Source organism: Marmota monax, unplaced genomic scaffold, assembly GCF_021218885.2.
Source record: "Marmota monax isolate L192 unplaced genomic scaffold, Marmota_monax_Labrador192_F-V1.1 WCK01_AAM20220418_F8-fsc00039, whole genome shotgun sequence".
NCBI lineage: Eukaryota > Metazoa > Chordata > Mammalia > Rodentia > Sciuridae > Marmota > Marmota monax.
Genome location: NW_026693602.1, coordinates 3,921,122 through 3,943,236, shown reverse-complemented (window position 1 = coordinate 3,943,236; position 22,115 = coordinate 3,921,122). Strand labels below are relative to the sequence as shown.

The following is a 22,115-nucleotide window of genomic DNA, read 5'->3' as shown; positions in this document are numbered from 1 at the left end:
ACATGCTTTCAATCCATCTTGGGTATATGTACTTCTGCTTTATAATATATGAATATTTGTAGCAGTGAAACATATTTGAATGATTAGAATTAACAATGTCATCGTTTAAACACTCAAACTTCTTTCTTTCTCTCTTATTTATTTTTTGTGGTTTTGGGGAGTGAACCCAGGGCTTTATGCTTGCAGGGCAAGCCCTCTGCCACTGAGCTACGTCCTAGGCCAATTCTTCAGTGAACCGATATTGGTGAATGCTTAGTATATCCTAGGTACTTTGCTAAAACTTTATAAGTAATGTTGCCTTAATCCTTACTTAATCCTTACTATAGCCTGTAAGAAAAGAACTTTTTTTTTTTATAAAGAATGAAGACTTACAGAGCGTGGGCAAATTTTTCAATATTTTAGAGACAGAGAAAGTTTGAAACTGAATAAAATCAGGTCTGACTTTAACATCACAGCTAATCTACCACCTTCATTCACCTTTATTCACTAAACAACCATCCAATCCATCAACCAGCCAGTTAGCCAACCAAAAAACATCTGACTTCTAGTCAGCTAATCATCCAATTAGTTAGCCAACCAACCAACATCCAGCTAGCCAGTTAATCAGTCATCCATCCGCCCGTTCACCCACCCACCCATCCATCCAAGCAACGAACCATCCAACCTAATGACCAACCAATTAAAGTCTATTTAAAGTACATATCATAAGGCACTTCCTTAGCACACAGCAAAGTGAATAAGCAGAAAAGGTGATGTTCTTTTTAATTCAGTTTCTCTTTGATTTTCATCCTTGATTTCTAAAATAACACTGGCATTTTTAATAGAAGACAAAGTTTTGGCTGTTTCCTAAAAGCAGGGCTAGACACACTTGAGATTTACGCAAAAGTCCATAAGTAGCCAGCACACTAAGGTAGCCGGAAAACTTAGGAAGAGTCTGCAATGATAATTACTAAAGGTAGACATGAGAGTGAGAGAGAGAGAAAGTAACTGAGGGGAAAGTAAACACGTGGCCTATTCTTCTCCTTGTCCTCTGGTTACTACTTAGTCATCCTTACATCTTAGGTCATTCTTCAGGGATCCCCCAGCAAGATCCCTCTACTCTAGACCCTCACTGCACATTTTCGACACACCTCTGCTTTGCAGTACTGTCACATTGGGTATTTGATATTTGTTTTTATGATCAATCTCTGTTATATTTCCCTCAAGTAAGCTCTTCAACAGGAGCTCTGTGTATATTCTTGCTTTTTAGCATGTCCCCAGCTCATAGAATAAAGCTGCCTTCAATCAGCGGCACTTGATTATTTAACATGTATTTTTGATCTCGTATTCTGTGCCAAGCACAGGTTTGGGTTTTAGAAAATTGGTAGTGGGGAAAAATAATGCAGACATTTTTGTCCTCTGTAGCTTATCATCTAGTAGAAATTCCATAAAATATGATTGAATAAAATATTAAGCCAATAGGTTTTTTTTTGTGTGTGTGTGTGTGTGTGTTTTTAATTTTTTATTGTGGGTTGTTCAAAACATTACAAATTTCTTGACATATCATATTCCACACTTTGATTCAAGTGGGTTATGAACTCCCACCTTCCCCCCATACACAGATTGCAGAATCACATCAGTTACACATCCATTGATTTACAAATTGCCATACTAGTGTCTGTTGTGCTCTGCTGCCTTTCCCATCCTCCACCCTCCCCCCTCCCCACCTCTCCCCTCCCCTCCCCTCCTCTCTCTCTACCTCCTCCACTGTATAACCCTGAGGGTCTCCTTCCATTACCATGGAATTTCCCTTCTCTCTCCCTTTCCCTCCCACCTCTCATCCCTGTTAAATGTTAATCTTCTTCTCCTGCTCTTCGTCCCTACTCTGTTCTTAGTTACTCTCCTTATATCAAAGAAGACATTTGGCATTTGTTTTTTAGGGATTGGCTAGCTTCACTTAGCATAATCTGCTCTAATGCCATCCATTTCCCTGTAAATTCTATGATTTTGTCATTTTTTAATGCAGAGTAATACTCCATTGTGTATAAATGCCACATTTTTTTTATCCATTCGTCTATTGAAGGGCATCTAGGTTGGTTCCACAGTCTTGCTATTGTGAACTGTGCTGCTATGAACATCGATGTAGCAGTGTCCCTGTAGCATGCTCTTTTTAGGTCTTTAGGGAATAGACCAAGAAGGGGAATAGCTGGGTCAAATGGTGGCTCCATTCCCAGCTTTCCAAGAAATCTCCATACTGCTTTCCAAATTGGCTGCACCAATCTGCAGTCCCACCAGCAATGTACAAGTGTACCCTTTTCCCCACATCCTCGCCAGCACTTGTTGTTGTTTGACTTCATAATGGCTGCCAATCTTACTGGAGTGAGATGGTATCTTAGGGTGGTTTTGATTTGCATTTCTCTGACAGCTAGAGATGTTGAGCATTTTTTCATGTACTTGTTGATTGACTGTATGTCCTCCTCTGAGAAGTGTCTGTTCAGGTCCTTGGCCCATTTGTTGATTGGGTTGTTTGTTCTCTTATTGTCTAATTTTTTGAGTTCTTTGTATACTCTGGATATTAGGGCTCTATCTGAAGTGTGAGGAGTAAAGATTTGTTCCCAGGATGTAGGCTCCCTATTTACCTCTCTTATTGTTTCTTTTGCTGAGAAAAAACTTTTTAGTTTGAGTAAGTCCCATTTGTTGATTCTAGTTATTAACTTTTGTGCTATGGGTGTCCTATTGAGGAATTTGGAGCCCGACCCCACCGACTGTAGATCCTAGCCAACTTTTTCTTCTATCAGACGGCGCGTCTCTGATTTGATATCAAGCTCCTTGATCCATTTTGAATTAACTTTTGTGCATGGCGAGAGAAAGGGATTCAGTTTCATTTTGTTGCATATGGATTTCCAGTTTTCCCAGCACCATTTGTTGAAGATGCTATCCTTCCTCCATTGCATGCTTTTAGCCCCTTTATCAAATATAAGATAGTTGTAGTTTTGTGGATTGGTTTCTGTGTCCTCTATTCTGTACCATTGGTCCACCCGCCTGTTTTGGTACCAGTACCATGCTGTTTTTGTTACTATTGCTCTGTAGTATAGTTTGAAGTCTGGTATCGCTATACCGCCTGATTCACACTTCCTGCTTAGCATTGTTTTTGCTATTCTGGGTCTTTTATTTTTCCATATGAATTTCATGATTGCTTTCTCTATTTCTACAAGAAATGCCGTTGGGATTTTGATTGGCATTGCATTAAACCTATAGAGAACTTTTGGTAATATCGCCATTTTGATGATGTTAGTTCTGCCTATCCATGAACAGGGTATATTTTTCCATCTTCTAAGATCTTCTTCTATTTCTCTCTTTAGGGTTCTGTAGTTTTCATTGTATAAGTCTTTCACCTCTTTTGTTAGGTTGATTCCCAAGAATTTTATTTTTTTTGAAGATATTTTGAATGGAGTGGTTGTCCTCATTTCCATTTCAGAGGATTTGTCGCTGATATACAGGAATGCCTTTGATTTATGCGTGTTGATTTTATATCCTGCCACTTTGCTGAATTCATTTATTAGCTCTAATAGTTTCTTTGTAGAGCCTTTTGGGTCTGCTAGGTATAGAATCATATCATCTGCAAATAGTGATAATTTAAGTTCTTCTTTTCCTATTTTTATGCCTTTAATTTCTTTCGTCTGTCTAATTGCTCTGGCCAGTGTTTCGAGAACTATGTTGAAGAGAAGTGGAGAGAGAGGGCATCCCTGTCTTGTTCCAGATTTTAGAGGGAATGCCTTCAGTTTTTCTCCATTTAGAATGATGCTAGCCTGAGGCTTAGCATAGATTGCTTTTACAATATTGAGGTATGTTCCTGTTATCCCTAGTTTTTCTAGAGTTTTGAACATAAAGGGATGCTGTACTTTGTCGAATGCTTTTTCCGCATCTATCGAGATGATCATATGGTTCTTATTTTTAAGTCTATTGATGTGGTGAATAACATTTATTGATTTCCGTATATTGAACCAGCCTTGCATCCCAGGGATGAATCCTACTTGATCATGGTGTACAATTTTTTTGATATGTTTTTGTATCCGAGTGGCCAGAATTTTATTGAGGATTTTTGCATCTAGGTTCATTAGAGATATTGGTCTGTAGTTTTCTTTGTTTGAAGTGTCTTTGTCTGGTTTAGGTATCAGGGTGATGTTGGCCTCATAGAATGAATTTGGAAGTTCTCCCTCCTTTTCTATTTCCTGAAGTAGCTTGAAAAGTATTGGTATTAGTTCTTCTTTAAAGGTTTTGTAAAATTCTGCTGTATACCCATCCGGACCTGGGCTTTTCTTAGTTGGTAGTCTTTTTATGGTTTCTTCTATTTCCTCAATTGATATTGGTCTGTTTAGGTTTTCTATATCCTCCTGACTCAATCTGGGCAGATCATATGACTTAAGAAATTTATCTATGCCTTCACTATCTTCTAATTTATTGGAGTATAAGGATTCAAAATAGTTTTTGATTATCTTCTGTATTTCTGAAGTGTCTGTTGTGATATTGCCTTTTTCATCCCGTATGCTAGTAATTTGAGTTCTCTCTCTTCTTCTCTTCGCTAGCATCGCTAAGGGTCTGTCGATTTTGTTTATTTTTTCAAAGAACCAACTTTTAGTTTTGTCAATTTTTTCAATTGTTTCTTTGTTTCGATTTCATTAATTTCAGCTCTGATTTTAATTATTTCTTGCCTTCTACTTCTTTTGCTGTTGTTTTGCTCTTCTTTTTCAAGGATTTTGAGATGAAGTATGAGATCATTTATTTGTTGGTTTTTTCTTTTTTTAAGGAATGAACTCCAAGCAATGAATTTTCCTCTTAGAACTGCTTTCAATGTGTCCCATAGATTCCGATATGTTGTGTCTGTGTTTTCATTTATCTCTAAGAATTTTTTAATTTCCTCCTTGATGTCTTCTATAACCCATTGATCATTCAGTAACCTATTGTTCATTCTCCAAGTGATGTATGCTTTTTCCTTCCTTCTTTTATCGTTGATTTTCAGTTTCATTCCATTATGATCAGATAAGATGCATGGTATTATCTCTACTCCTTTATATTGTCTAAGAGTTGCCCTGTGACATAATATATGATCTATTTTTGAGAAGGATCCATGTGCTGCTGAGAAAAAAGTGTAACTGCTTGATGTTGGGTGGTATACTCTATATATGTCAATTAGGTCTAGGTTATTAATAGTGTTATTGAGTTCTATAGTTTCCTTATTCAACTTTTGTTTGGAAGATCTGTCCAGTGGCGAGAGAGGTGTGTTGAAGTCTCCCATGATTATGGTGTGGTGGTCTATTAGACTCTTGAACTTGAGAAGAGTTTGTTTGACGAACATAGCTGCACCATTGTTTGGGGCATAAATATTTATGATTGTTATGTCTTGTTGGTGTATGGTTCCCTTAAGCAGTATGTAGTGTCCCTCTTTATCTCTTTTGATTAACTACGGCTTGAAATCTATTTTATTTGATATGAGTATGGACACGCCTGCTTGTTTCCGAAGTCCATATGAGTGATATGATTTTTCCCAACCTTTCACCTTCAGCCTATGTATGTCTTTTCCTATCAAATGCGTCTCCTGTAGGCAGCATATTGTTGGGTCTTGTTTTGTGATCCATTCTACTAGCCTGTGTCTCTTGATTGGTGAGTTTAAGCCATTAACATTTAGGGTTATTATTGAGATATGGGTTGTTCTTCCAGCCATATTTGTTTATTTCTGTTACTAAACATGGTTTGTTTTCCTCTTTGATTATTTCCCCCCCCCTTTACTGTCCTACCTCCCACTGTTGGTTTTCATTGTTATTTTCCATTTCCTCTTCCTGTAATGCTTTGGCAAGAATGTTTTGAAGAGATGGTTTTCTAGCTGCGAATTCTTTAAACTTTTGTTTATCGTGGAAGGTTTTAATTTCATCCTCCATCCTGAAGCTTAATTTTGCTGGATACACAATTCTTGGTTGGAACCCATTTTCTTTCAGTGTTTAAAATATGTTATTCCGGGATCTTCTAGCTTTCAGAGTCTGTGTTGAAAGATCAGCTGTTATCCTGATTGGCTTACCCCTAAATGTGATCTGCTTCCTTTCTCTTGTAGCTTTTAAAATTCTCTCCTTATTCTGTATGTTGGGCATCTTCATTATAATGTGTCTAGGTGTGGATCTCTTATGATTTTGCACATTCGGCGTCCTGTAGGCTTCTAGGATTTGGGATTCTGTCTCATTCTTCAAGTCTGGGAAGTTTTCTTGTATTATTTCATTGAATAGACTGCTCATTCCTTTGGTTTGGAGCTCTGTACCTTCCTGTATCCCAATGACTCTTAAGTTTGGTCTGTTGATGTTATCCCATATTTCTTGGATGTTCTGCTCATGGTTTCTTAACAGTCTTGCTGAGCTCTCTATGTTCTTTTCCAGTTGAAATACTTTGTCTTCATTGTCTGATGTTCTATCTTCTAAGTGTTCTACTCTGCTGGTAGTATTCTCCATTGAGTTTTTAAGTTGGTTTATTGCTTCCTGCATTTCTAGGATTTCTGATTGCTTGTTTTTTATAACCTCTATCTCCCTGTATAGTTGATCCTTTGCTTCCTGGATTTGTTTGCGTAATTCCTTGTCGAAGTGATCTTTCATTGTCTGATTTTGCTGTTTAATGTCTTCCTTGATACTCCAGATCATCTGAAGCATGTATATCCTGAATTCTTTATCTGACATTCCATCTGCTGCAGCTGTTACCTCTTCTAAAGTTGCGTTGACCTGCATTGCTTGTGGTCCTTTCTTTCCTTGTCTTTTCATACTGCTTGCGTATCTTTCCTGCAGGTGCGGGCGGCGGCTCTGCTCTCTCCTTATTCCAATTGGGGTGTCGTGGCTACCACGCCGGCAGGTCACTGGGCCTGTTCTGGGAGCTGGCGGCGGCTCTGTTCTGCCCCTACTCCAATTGGGGTGACGAGTGTACCACGCCGGCAGGCCACCGGGCCTGATCCGCCGGTCGGTTGCAGGTTTGCCTACCCTGCAGGCGCGGGCGGCAGCTCTACTCTGCCCCTACTCCAAATGGGGTGACGTGTCTGTCGTACCGGCAGGCCACTGGGCCTGTCCCGCTGGTCGGTCGCAGATCTGCCCACCTTTCGGGCACGGGTGGAGGCTCTGCTCTGCCCCTACTCCAATTGGGGTGTCGTGACTACCCCGCCTGCAGGACGCTGGGCCTGTTCCTGGCACGGGCGGCGACTCTGCTCTGTCACTACTCCAATTAGGGTGGTGTTTGTACCACGCCGGCAGGCTCCTGGGCCTGATCTGCCGGTCTGTTGTAGGTCTGCCTACCTTGGAGGCGCGGGCGGCGGATCTGCCCTGCCCCTCCTACCATGCCTGCGGACCCCTGGGCCTGATCTGCAGGTTGGTCACAGGTCTGCTCACCCTGAGGGCACGGGTGGCGGTTCCGCTCCGCCCCCACTCCAATTGGGGTCACGTGACCACCACACCGGCAGGGCCTGATCCGGGCGTGGGAGAAGGATCTGCTCTGCCCCTACTCCAGTTGGGGTGACGTGTGTACCACACTGGCAGGCCACTGGGCCTGACCCGCCAGGCTGTCACAGGTCTGTTTACCTTGCAAGCGCGAAGGGCGGCTCTGCCCTGCCCCTCCTACCACGCCCATGTACCACTGGGTTGCGGGTCTGCCCACCTTGCGGGTGTGGGTGGTGGCTCCGCTCCGCCCCCTCTCCAATTGGGGTCACGCGGTCACCACGCTGGCGAGCCGCTGGGCCTGCTCCGGGCACTGGCGGTGGCCCGGCTCCTCCCCTCTGGCTCGACGACAAATTGAGGAGACTCGGGTGACTGTGCCTCACCCCCCCTACCAGGAGACCAACTGCTTATGTCACCGCTGGTATTGATGAAGTTCTCTCCTCCGCCGCTTTCTGCTGACATCAGATCTCTGCCATGTTGGTATCCTATGCGAATGGCAGCATTTCGTTCCCCTTGCCAGGCAACCCAAGCAACGGGTGAGTCCTGACGGGCCCTCAGCAGGACCCGGACCGAGACGCAGTTTCCGCGGGCTCCTAGCCCCGGTCCAGGGAAGTTCCGGGAGCCGGAACTCGGCCGCTCCGTGCTCGGTGTAAGCTCCTATAAGTGTAAGCTCCAAGAAGCAGTCCCCGCGGGCTCAGTTCCGGGAGCCGGAATTCGGCTGCTTAGTGCTTGGTGTATGCTCTGATAGTAGCAGGGTCCAAGAAGCAGCCTCCGCGGGCTCCGCAGCCCTGAGCCAGGGCGGTTCCGGGACGGTTCCGGGAGCCGGAACTCGGCCGCTCTGTGCTCGGTGTAAGCTCCTATAAGTGTAAGCTCCAAGAAGCAGTCCCCGCGGGCTCAGTTCCGGGAGCCGGAATTCGGCTTCTTGGTGTTTCGTGTTTGCTCTGATAGTAGCAGGGTCCAAGAAGCAGCCTCCGCAGGCTCCGCAGCCCTGAGCCAGGGCGGTTCCGGGACGGTTCCGGGAGCCGGAACTCGGCCGCCCCGCGCTCGGTGTTCGCTCCGATAAGATCAGATTCTAAGCAGCACCCAGGCGCTGAACCCTAGCAATCTGTCTGCAAGCCGCAGGCGAATTGCAGCCTGAAATTACCTGTTCTATGGCTGAATGAGCTGCGGTCAGTCGAAAACAGGGAAGGTGACGTCAGTTTACCAACATGGTGGCTGCTGGCCTCCTCTGTGGTCTGACCGGTGTGGAGAACCGAGATGGACCGCTTCCTTCCCCCGTCTCGAACCCAGAATTCAGCCCTGAGTGCGGTGCTTGCGCGGCTGGCAGAAACTGCAGCGCTGTAACCCTGCGTCTCTATCCCAGCGCGCGCTGCAGACTCTAGCCGCGGGGCGATTTGCTGAATAAGCAGTGTTACCCTCCGTGCGACAAACCTCTCGCGTTTGAGTCCCCGTAGCTGATCGTCGTGCGATGGAAATCCTTCCTCCAGGTTCCGGAGCACCCCACTATTGCTGGAAATTCCTAACAAGATATCCTTTAGCCGTCCTGACTTGTCATACTCCCACACAGTGAAGCAGCACACGGGGGCAATGCACTCCCCTCGCCGCCATCTTCCAATAGGTTTTTTTTAAGCATGGAAAACAACCTGAGAAATTTAGCCAGTTCATGAAAAAATTTACAGATAAACTATAGTGATTTGTGTTGTACATAAGCAAAGCTGAATTTCTAGCCCCAGAAAACCCAGCTTGTCTCAACTAGTAGGTGCCAACTATTGCAATCTGGGCTGTGGATGAAAAGCACTGAGAAAGTGTTCCTGGTCACTGGGAGAAAATGTCACAAACCTACAGAATACTACATTAACACCAAGAAATCTGGGCCCTAAGTAAACAAATGTTGATCGCTTTTAAGCCAAGAACTCAGATATTTTTGCAACTGTTTAATTGGTATTCTATAATGTTTGTACCCAATTCAATTACTTAAATTGTTTTTATTTTCAAAGGATGAGCAGAGTAATTAAGCAAAAAACAGTGTTTTCAAACAGGGTCATAGATTTATACTCAACTGAAGCCAAAGTATGTTTAAAACAGGTGAACTAGAAATGATGTTTTCAAAATTTAATTTTCATTTAGAACAATTCTTTAGCAAATGAAAGATGGCTTCTTAAATGTGAACACGTAATTTAATTTCAAGGAATGGGAGGAAGAGGAAGGAGAGGAATCACCACTACCACCCAAAGAGGTAAGTCCATTCGGGAAATGTAGAGTAAGCTAAAATTAATGTATCAAGGCTTATGGCTAACAGGGAAGTTAATGGTTGTGGAATTAGAAAGATGAATTCCATTAGTGGCATTTGTATGACTGAGTCCAAGAGAGGTTAAGGTGCTTAATGAAGAATAAAGTCCTTTAGGAGACAGGCTTCCCAAGTCAGTAGAGCTAAGACTTAGAGACTAGCGCAAAAGAGAAAGTCATGAGGTTCTCTTCAATGTTTCTACAAGGTCTTTCTCTTTGGGAGTCCTGAGAAAAATCATATGATTCACAAAGGCATGAAGACATATTTTCCTTAACCATTGTAAAAAAGGGTACAACGGTGTCTTTTCCCTTTCATGCTCCTTGAAGGTCCTGGAGTCAAGCCTCATTCCATAGGTTATGGGTAGATGGCACGCATTTGCCTCCTTTGAGGAGCAGAAAGATGGAATTCTCCAGACTCATGGAGGCTATAAATGTTTGTCCTGTCGCTGGGGGAATACCCAGCTGCCTGAAGAAGATAAGAAAATCAGCTTCTGAGAAATACATGATCATGGGGCTAGGTAGCATTGTTTATTTATTTATTTTTTGAAAGCGTTCTGGAATAGCAAAATTAGAGGAGAAGCCCCATAAAGTTTTCAAAAATGCCACATGCATTTGCATGTAGCCAAATATTGTCAGTATGTCTCAATTCTTCCTAAGTGACATTAAAATTATATGTAGGAAAAAAGTCCCACTTTCAACATTTAAAACAAGTTTTGAACATTTAAAAGAAAGTTCTACTTCCAACAATTTTCACACTAGTGTTGGATTTCCAAAATGCAGATTAAAGAGATAATAAATGCAAACATAAATATTCTTAATGAAACGACCCAGATAAAGTAGTTGTTGCTTTTGTTGTTGACCTCTTCTTTTGGGGGATTTTTTTTAACTGTGCCAAGAATAAAGGAGGAAGAAAACGACAGGCCCTGCTCAAACTGAGTCTTGCCCAGGGCCCAAGCAGAGAATCTAGACATCAAACCTGAAGTCAATCATAAACAGAAGCTTTCCTTTGTGGTTTTCAGAAATGCAGAATGGAAGAGTTAGGGACCACCTCAGGGGAATGAGGGACCACTAAAGGTTTGGGTCAGCGCTTTGTTTTGGATGGGGATGTATGGTTGTTCTCCAACCCAACCAAATCCAAATCACACTTTTTACTAACAATGGTCAGGACTAGGCATCTTGGTAACCAGATTTAGCTATTAATTTGATCTAATCAGGTACAAGAAAATATTTTCCAAGGTTATTGGTTTCTCGACAATGGTGAAGATAAAATGCTTTATGAAAAACAAAAGCAGAATCACACATTAACAGAAAAAGTCCTCCATAAGTACCAGTGAGGATGAAAAACAATGACAAACCCCAGTTCAACTCAAGACACATAAATTAGTGATCTTCCAAATGTTTAAGAAACTAAAAAGGAAGACAGTTTCCTCTTCATCTGCTCTGTTAGAAATTCAATGAAGGTTATTTAAAAAAAAAAATCCGGAACCAAAATACAGTTCTGGGACTCTGAAAATGATACCCCAGTGGCTTGCTCACTACCTTGAACTAAAGGAAACTGGAGACCCCGGAAGCAGCCTCAGGACAAAGTCTCTTTCTGTCCTCCTGCCCTCCAATTTCTAGAAATGAGTGGAAGAAAACAGATTTCTATCTCCAAGGTGAGTCGTAGAAGCTAGAACCCTCTTCTGAAGGAAGCCATGAAACCTGGGGTGGTGGGGTGCCACTCTCAGTTTCCCTTGAAGGCCCTCACTCCAGAGTGTCCTGTCCTATACCTGGGAGGAAGGAGTGTGCACAGAAGATCCACAGAGGATCTGAACACTTCCCACTGACCGCTCCACTGTGCATTCCGGCCTTTTGTTCAGTCATCTTTCTCCATGGCCGCTCATTCTTCATTGTATGGAGGAATAAAAAAAAAAAAAACAATTTCCTTTGGGTCTTGGGTCACCAGTTTCTAAGGTTCCCACATCACATTAAACTTTTCATTCATGAAACTGGTGATGCTCCTATCAGTGTCACACGAGGCCCTATGATGGGGGAGGGGATTCACCGCACCTTTCCATCCATAGGATGGCATCAAAACTGAGCTGACCCTCCCCCATCTCATATGATGGGATGACTTGGTGTCATATTTGCCCCAACAACTGTATTTTATGCTTATGTTAACCATCATCATCACCATCACCAAGGGGAAAAACAACGAAATGTTCTTATATTCTAGGTGAAGGGAGGCCACTATCAAAAAAAAAAAAAAAATGGAGTGGGTCCTGGTCATCTTGGAGTTCATGTGGTCATGTGACACAGACCTTTTCCTCATAGCTCTCCTACATAACAACGATCCTCCAGGACTGGCTAAGGTGACCGAAGTCTCATCAGTTTCCATGACATAGAACTAGATGATCAATGGCTATGATGGTCTCACAGAACGATGGCTTGGAGCTGTCAAGTGTGCTCCCAATGTGAGGTTAAGCCTCTTCTGTGTGAGCTGTAGCAGAGGAGAAGGCTCACTAAATGCTTCCTGGATTCAGCATGTGTCCTTCCCCCTGAGGGCTTGGCACGTTCTTCTAGAGCACTCTCAAGGATAATTTTAGTTTTTATTCTTTAGGAGATGCTTCTCTGCCTCAAATCTCCCTTGGTGGCTGATACTTGGCATATTCCTTTTCTTTCTCTTTTCCTGTGAATTTTTAGTTTGTTTTAAATTCCATCACTTCTTTTGTTCCAAGGTAACTTCACCAATATGTGCAAAAGAGATCACAGGGACATGAGCCATGCAAAGGTGTCCCCCTGGGAGAGAGAAATCCTCCAAGAAAACTTTGCTCCATATCATTACCAGGCCTCACATTAAAAACAAAAAACAAAAAAAACAGATCAAAACAGGTCTGGTTTCCTTGGATCACCTTCAAAGGCAATATTGTCTAGGAAAATCAAAAAAGAGCCCCACTTAGTTGATCTAATACACCTGAATTTGAAATAGCTACCATGTTTGGGAGTTGTGTGGTTTTCATGGCACAGACTAAGTCCTTGTGTCTGAGATGATAGTGAGACAATATTCTAGATCATGGTAAGAAGAGAGGCTTAGCTGGGCACAGTGGTGCACTCCAGTAATCCCAGTGGCTTGTAGGCTGAGGCAGGAATCACGAGTTCAAAGCTAGCCTCAGCAGCTTAGTGAGATCCTGATTGTAAATAAAATATAAAAAAGGGCTGGGGATGAGGCTGAGTAGTTAAGCTCCCTGGGTTCGATCCCTGGCATGAAAAACAGAAGATAGGCTTTTATGGCCACGGAGGAACACTGCTTGCTGGCTTCACTTTGCCATTCTGTAGGGTTTTCATAAGCAGGACAGGAATGAGTGAAGGGCAGGAGGAATAAGACATCCGGGGAAAGAGATGTGCATGCCTCATCAACTTCCTGGTATGCATCAGGGACTGTAGTGTACTCTGGTGTTCAGGATCAGGATCAGGGAATCTGCTGAGAATCCAGCCTCCCTTTCTTCAGTCAGCTTTTGCATCACTGTGACCAAAACACCCAACGATAACTTAGAGGAGGAAAAGTTTACTGGGGGCTTATGGTTTCAGTGGTCTCAGTCCACGGATGGCCAACTCCATTGCTCCGTGTCCAAGGTGAGGCGGCGCATCATAAGGGAAGATCTCAGAGGAGGGGAGGTGCTCAGCTTGTGATGGCGTCAAGAAGCAGAGAGAGGAAAGGAAAAGGGGCCATAGGGAACACGCACCCTTTCACACTCTTGCACTAATGCAGGAGATTTTTGTGGGACACCTCACATCCACACTATAACATACCTCCAAATTCAAGAACAGGTTGCTAGATGTAGGTCATTAGGTGGGTAGAGTGAACACGAACCCTGGCATCCTCCAGGAAGCCTCCTCATGGGCTAAGTCTTCTCTGTGTCCCAATGCTATTGAGGTGCCTTGATCTGATAGAAGTCATTTTGACTTGAAATCACTAACCTGGTTATGTGTCCTTGTTAAAAATGATTTATCAAAGTCATTGTCCCTTTAAGTTCTAAATCTATACCCTGAGACTTCAGTGAGCATGCTCAACAAGAGCAGAATTACAAGTGGGTGACTTTTGCCTCTCAATTCTGTTTCCCATCCACAGCCATTTGGAGAACGTGGGTTCTCAGGGCTCACCTGAGAGCATTCCAGATTATTTAGTGTAGAAGCCCACACTGGTGCATCAGTGGGATATTTCCTTAAACCACTCACAAGGGACATCCAGAGGATATGTAAGGAGAGAAAGAGAGATCTGTCATGGTATTTAAGTCACCAGGACATGGGTTAAATGGCTAGTAAAATGTTTTCTTCTTTTGGAGGGTTCCAGGGATTGAACTCAAGGGCACTCGACCACTGAGCCACATCCCCAGCCCTATTTTTTGGCATTTTATTTAGAGACAGGGTCTCACTGAGTTCCTTAGTGCCTCACTTTTGCTGAAGGTGGCTTTAAACTCACAATCCTCCTGCCTCAGTCTCCCGAGCTGCTGGGATAATAAGCATATGCCACTGTGCCCGGCCAGTAAAATGTTTTCCATAATCATTATGGAGGCTTTCCTTAGCTTAAAAGTAGAAGGAACCAACTTCTCTTCTCATATAATCCTGGAGGCTGTACTCATGCCCTGCTCCTTTGACAGGTGAAAGTGTGACCCAATGGGTCCCATCCCTCAGCACCATTCCCCAGCCTTCCTCTCCTGCCCTGCCTTGCTTTGCTCTGTCCTGCTTGGCTCCTGTTCCCACCCTTAAGTGTCAGATGAGGCCCTGCTCACTTACTAGACCCCATTGTCCTCTTGCCCATGACCTTGTCCTATGCAAGAGTTTGATTCTACTTTACACCAAAACCACAGTTACATGCAAACCTTCACACTTTTAAGCGTTCTTAGCTCCTGAAATCCCAACCTTTATAATATTCCAGACTCTCCTTTGCTGCCTGGGGGTGTCACCTTTTTATGTCTGATTATGAAACAGAGTACTGTGGGCTTGGACAGAGATGAGATTTCACTGGGATGGAACATGACATTAGGAAACTGGTTCTGAAAGGCCCTATGTGTGTTCAAAACAGACCTGCATGGTCAGCCACATGAGACGCTTCCACAGGCTCTCAGCTGTCACAGGGCTTGTGCAGCACTGGGGAATAGGAGCCATCCATCTCCTGGGCTCTGTGCAGAGGGCCTGGAACAGTCGTACCCCAGGTCATCTGACAGAGCAAGCACCCAAAGGAGGCTGGACTCAAGAGAAGAGAATGGGCTGAACAAGCATTGGGAGTACAGAGGGTGCTTCAGGGTAGGTATGCTGAACAGGGAGCCATGGATCTGATGGAGGCAAGCTGTGCCAGGTCTCTGCAAACCAGCCTCCTCCCTCAGTGAGCCTCTGTGCCCTCAGAAGGTAGGTGTGAAGCCAGGAGGTTTCAGGTAGGAAGCATTTGGATAGTGGTAAGAACTAGGAAGAAAATCAAATAAATATGTAGAATTATATAATCCATGGAGATAGACTGGGAAGGAGGTAAGGCCATATTTGAGTATCTCAGCTTCTGGCCTCAGACCTCTTCTCTTGGTATACACCCCTTCCAGGTGAGCTCCACCTGCCTGACAATTTGAAGGGCATCTATTGACAGATGACTCCCATGTTCCCATCTCTTGCTCCTTCTTCTCTCCTGCCTGTATATTAAAAAACCTATCTGGCAGGGTTGGTGATGGAGCTCAGAGGTAGCTCACTTGCTTAGCATGTGTGAGGCCCTGGGTTCCATCCCAGCTCTGCAAAATGAAAAAGAAAATCCTACCGGGAATCCCTGCTTCGACATCCAGTAGACTTCTAAATTTAACATTGTCAAACTCAGTTTCTTGGCTCTCCGACCCTCTGGATCTTAATTTCCTCTGTCTTTTCCCTTCCAGTCAATGCCCCAAGAGTTGACCTAATTGCATCCTTGATTCCTCTCCTTCACTCAAACATATGGTAACCATATGACTTATCATCTGAACAGGGACAACTGTGTGATATGATGATATAGAAAACAAAATCTATTATCTTGGTCTTTATCCAAAATCTTGGCTAGAGCTACTCAAACCCTTGTCGTTTTCTAAGTAGTGGGAGTGATAGATGCAAGGACAGCCTTTTGTTATTCATAACAAGCCCCTTGTTAATGACACCTGGCTTTATGTCATTGAGGAGGTTTTTAAAATTTTTTTATTTATATATGGCAGCGGAATGCACTACAATTCTTATTACACATGCAGAACATATCTCTGGTGGTACACAAAGAATATTCACACATTGAGGAGGTTTTAGGAAAGTCTCTAAGGATGGAGGCAGATTGCCTGGGGGAGCCAACCGGTGATTAGAGGGTTGGAATTTTCAGATCTGTCACCACTCCCACCCCAAATGCAGTAGTGCTGGTTGCTGCCACTATCATACAAGCTTTGGGAGGGCAGAGTCCTGGTCTATGTAACAAGTCTTGAAAATAACTTTGTGCAGGTGCATGTGTACACACACAGACACGTGCTCTGAGGGAGGAGAGGGACTGAAGGTTGATTACATGGCCATTGATTTCATCCATCCTGCATGGGTAAAGAAACCTCCATAAAAATCCCCAAATGACAGGGTTTAGAGAGCTCCAGGTTGCTGCACATGTAGAATGGTCCCGCCCAGAGCACGTGTGGCAGCTCTGTGCCCTTCCCCTGGATCATGCCCTGCGCGTCGTCTTTCCTGCTCTAACAAATAACCAAACCTGAAGAGGGAGCCCTGAGAACCTCCCACAGAAAGCCTCTCTGCCAGAAGCAAGGGGCACGACTGGATATGCCCAGGGTCTGAAATGGCACAGCCTTGTGGAACACATTTCTTAACCTGTGGGTTTGCTACTCTCTTAGGCAGATCATGTCAGAATGGAGTTAGACTCTAGGACACTCAGGTGGTGTCCTGTGGGGAACACCCGCACACGTGGTGACAGGAGTCTTCCGAGTTGAGATTATGGGGGAGAAAACAGGGGATCTCCCTCCTACTACAGAGGCTGGGACAGCAGGCATAAACTAGGATGTGTCTTTTATATTCTACATTTAACCCACAGGATTTTAAAATATTGCCTTAATCCGACTCCTTAACTTTTCCACCTCCCTCCCTCTAGTCAAATCCATCCTCTGTGACCACGGTCCTCCCCTTCCAAGTTGTCTCCCATCCATTTTCATGGGCATTGCTTATGGATGCCACTATGATACTTTGTGAAGGCAGAGTCCCTGTCTACGTAACAAATGTGGAAAGTAACTTTGTGCACACACACACACACACACACACTCTTCTGGAAGTAAGGGAAGTGTTAAGAGTCGCTGCTTCTGGGGAGGGCTGGAGGACAGAAAGTTGCTAAAGGGAGTTTGGGGTAGAAAGAAGACTTACTCTCAATCATGTACCTCTTGTTGACCTATTATTTTTTCACTGTGTACATATATTATTATTGCTAATTAAAAAGAGGTGCTGTGTGGATAATTACTTTCAAAGAAAGTCAAATTCTTTCTATGTGGTGTATTTATCTAGCTTTGCTTGTCCCATAACCCTAGAGGAAAGATGGAAAAAATATACCTCATTTTGCTTCAAACGGTGTCAACTGAGATCCAAAGCCCATACCTAGACCTAACTGCATGTGAGTTGAGTAAGAAATGAGCTACTTGCCTTTTAGGAGGAAAGGCCATTCTCCAAGAATTCTTTTGTCCATTGAAAATGACCTCATTAACAACCCTCTAATAATGTCATACAGTTTTCTCTCCAACCTTACATCAAGCCTATGGGGCTGGCTTATCGCTCTCACTTTGCACAGGATGGGGATGTAGCTCTGCAAGGTCACATTGCCAGGAATCAGCAGAGCAAAGATTTGAACCCAGATCCTTTTGATTCCAAAGCCATCATCTTTCACTGTTGCCCTGAATTGGATTTAATGTGACAGAGTTGCTTTAGGCAACATCACAGCAGCCAAAGGTCCTATGGATGTGCCAAGATCTTCCTGTGAACTTCCAGAAAAATCTCACTTGCTGAGAAATGTGACTGAGAGGATCTTCTCCAGGTCCAGTGTGGCATGAAAAGGTGCATGATCATGTCCTTTAATTGTCACCCACACATACTGAGGCAGACTCAGAGGTGCTCAAAGTTCACCTTCTCTTCCTGAATGGCTGAATACTTTGCCAATGTAAAATTAACGCCTTTTATATTCTATTTCAGGCTGTGGTCCTACAGAAACTGAGAGTCACTTTTTCTAAAGGTCAATTATGGTTTAATAAAAATAAGGATTTAAGTTTAACCCGATTCTTTATATAGCTACAGCTTGCACACTGCAAGTTTCTGTTAAATAGAGCAGAACATTGCCTATCAAAAGAGAATTTTTTTTTTCCTAAGGGAAACTATTTGTTCTTACTCCATTCACCAAAGGACTGAAGTATATGACCATTGTTAACTTTTAACATGATCCCAATTCACTGAGTGACCCTCATGCTATCATCCTGTAATTCAAGGAAAGTTAATGCAATGGGAGCAGAGTTACAACTTAAACCCTGCGAACCAAACCACATCACTTCCATACCGTCATCTTCCAGTTTTTTTTTTAAATATACATCACAGAATATGTATATGTCTAAAAAGATACACAAGCACTATCTACCTGTACAGAGTGAAATGAATGAAATAATCACTCAACTAGTTCACCTTAAAATGCCATCCTTGCCTCAACTACCTAATTATCTATAGGTTCAAAAATAAAGAAATGCCACTTCTGTTTATCATTGTCTGATGCACTTGCTGACTATCATTTTCATAAGTGATATATGTTCCCTCATACGAAATTCCAGAGGAAACAAATGCATTATTCCTGAATGTATTTTCATCACCTTATGTCTAACTAGTATTGTGTTTATTTGTGGCCTGGAGTACTTAATAAAAGGGGAAGTATTGAGTTGTATGGTATGGAGTCATCAAGGATCGTCATGATGATAATAATGGGCATAATTCATGGGAATTTTAATTAATCAAATGTTCAGTGTTTCTTATTGTTATTTTCATATAGATATGATGGTAGAGTATATTTTGATATATTACATATCTATGGAGTATATCTTATTTTAATTAGATCCCATTCTTGTTATACATGATGTGGAGATCCATTGAATGTTCTGTGTTTCTTAAAATAACATAAAGTAATTTAATCCTCATAAGAGAAAGGTAACCATAAGAGAAATGTATAGTATATTATCACTTAGTGCAGAAAAAAAATTAAATAATTTTCTCACTTTTGGTAAGTGATAGAACTTCACTATCACATGGCAACAAAAGTCATGTTTTTGAAGATTATTTAATGATGGTGAAAATGCTCACCATTTAATAAAAAGAACATAAAATATATGTATGTGTTTGTCTCACGCATACAGAAGTACACATAAAATGATAAATTACTGAATAAATCCACAAGATAATAACTGACAATTCAGTTGTGGGAATGGATGATTTGCTTTTTCTTTTGGTCATTTTTGAATGGTTGACAAAGTTTGTTGCATTGAGTCTGCATCATTTCGAGAATAAGGAAAAAAGCAAGAACGATTTAAAACTAATTATTCAAGAAGCCACAGAAAAGTCAAACAGACCAATAGCCATAAAACAAATAGAAAAGGCAAAAGACCTATCCCTCTAAACCAAACAATTCAGACCTTATTAACTTATGATTTCTACGCTGATTAGAATCAGCCACTTCCAGTGCTGTTCCAAATGCCTTAGAGCACTGCTGCCCAGTAGGACCTTCTTCAAAGATGGAAATGGAATATATATGCACAGCCATGTGGTAGCCACCGGGATTGTGCCAGAGGGCTAAACTATATTTTATTACAATTAATTTCAATTTAAACAGCCACACCTGGCAAATGGCTGCCGTGCTGGACGTCATAACTCGAGATCACAGAAAGTGGAGGGCGGCTTGCCAATTGTTCTCATAAAGCCAGAATAACCACCACCTAAACATGACAAAAACGTAAACCATCGACAAATTTCACATATGAGTTCCAAGGTAAGAACTAAATAATATTCTAAGTAAAATACTGATAAATGTAACCTAGGACAGATTAGAGGAATGGTAGGTACTGGAAATTCAGGATGATTCAGAACTGGGAAATTCATTAATAGAATCCAGTCCTTTAAATAAGGAAAAAGAGAAAACTTAGACCACTGCTATTAAAAAGGCATTTGTTAGAACTAAACACCCACTCTTTATTAAAAATTCATATTCAGATAGTACTGTAGACACTTGTGACATTAATATATATTTTATAACATAATAAAATATGTACCTTAACCTAGAAGACTACATAGGGAATTGATAAAATGAAAAATGGTAGAAACAATTCCATTAAATTGAGATATTCCCAAAAATATTACATGAAGAGCCATATCTTCATTATATTATTTTTGGTTATTCTGTTGTTTATTATACAAGTCAATGAAATAAGATAAAAAATAGTACATTTAAAATTTGAAAGGACTAAATTATCACTAACTGTAGGTGTTATTAATGTAATTTTGAGAAATTAATATAAATAATCACAAGTATGGCAATGTAGTTATTCAGACCATGGACTCTGAAGTCCTGCCATGGTTCTATTAGTGACAAACTTTGTGACCTTGAGAAAGTTACCTACCCTCCCTGTGCTGTTTCTTCTTTATGAGAATAATAAAATCCCTACTATAAAGTTATTAAAGACTTTTAAATATACAAATTAAGTGAGAGCTCTTAGCACATGCCTGTATACAATCAATACTATGTATTATTATAATTATTATTAAGGTGGTGAGAGTGATGCTATTTAATAGTGTGCCAAACGTACAAAAATATGAAAAAAAAATAAATTTATAAAAGAAACATAATCAGTGTCTAAGAATAAATATAAAAAAGAATGTTCAAGATTAATATGTATTTAAAAGTGCTCTGGGACAAAAAGAAGAGTTGAATAAAGGAAAAATATAAACTATACTTGGATACAAAGATTCAACATCATATAGTCATAAATTTCTCCTAAACTGCCTTATGAATTAAAAGACTGATATTGAGTTCAAATTTCTATAAAGAAAAATGAAAAAACTGCAGAGAGAGCAATAAGGAAGTTAGCACAAACAGCCATGAGATATCATCCTAGAGCACTCAGATCAATCTGGTCCTGACAGATGACAGTGGACTAGTCCTGAGAGCACAGAGACAGTTCAAAGGGGTGTTCAATGTAAGTTAATTGGGGCTATTGCATATGAAGGGAAGATCAGTTATCAACAAACACCAGTTATAAAATGGTAGCCCTCCTGAAAATAATGTTCCTCCTCAACTTCATTCTTTACACTGAAAAAATTTCTCTAAATATTTAACCTTACAGGGAAATTTAAAACATAGTACAGGATAACATAAGAGAATGAAGTCTTGGCCTGTAGAAGACCTGATTATGAACAACTTGGGAGCTACATAAAAAAATCATAATTTTAATTGTGTAAAAACCCCAAGATTCTGCATGGAGAAAACACCATCCATAAATCCAAGATAATGATGAGTTGGGGGAAAACTGATCATCATATCATAAAAGGTTAATTTCCTAAAAGATCTTATACACGTTTATTAAAAAAATGGAACTGAAAAGGATTCAAATAATATAAACAAATACTTCACAGAAATTACTTCACTTATCCTATTGTACTTGAAAAAATGTTTAATGATTAATAAGAAAAATGTAAAGACAGTTTTGTTTTGTTTTTTTCCCCTGGTCCTGGGACTAAACACAAGGCCTCTGGCATGACAGGCAAAGTGCTGTCCAGCTCAGCTAACCTTTCTATCCCCCAAAATGTGGTGACATTTTTAATTTATCAGATGGCACGCAATAAAAATCTGCAAAATATTTTTTGGGGGGGCGATGAGATGGGAAAATAATTTGTATATACTGTTGGTTAAAGTACAAATTGGTACATTTTTTAGCTACTTGTCAATATTTATCATAGTTTTGAAAGTACATGTATTATTGGTCTAATCACTAAACTTCTAGGATTTACTTTATAAATGCACTCACAAATGTGGTTAGCATCACGTTTACATTTTTTTTTTTGGTAAGAGAAAAAAATGTCTATTAATGGAACCTGGCTAAATAAATGTGAAAAATGCAGACTTTGAAACACTATGTAGTCATCAGAAATGAGAAGGCAGCATGGTCTGTCAATACAAATTCACCTCTGAGATAATCTCCAAGATGAAATGAGAGAGAAGGGTACAGAGTTAAATGTGTTATAATTTTTTTAAAATACATAAGCCTATGTGTTATTTGCCTATTAACACATCATTGTTCATGACCTCATTCACCATTTATTCTCTGCCCAGTTAAATTATTATCCAAAAAATGAGCAGCA

General features: G+C 41.5%; 1 protein-coding gene across 1 annotated transcript in view; it reads right to left on the bottom strand.

Moving 5' to 3' along the window:
• Positions 1-22,115, bottom strand: part of Rnf150 (ring finger protein 150) — a 227,251-nt gene that overhangs the window by 75,597 nt on the left and 129,539 nt on the right. The gene's annotated exons all lie outside the window — the stretch shown is intronic.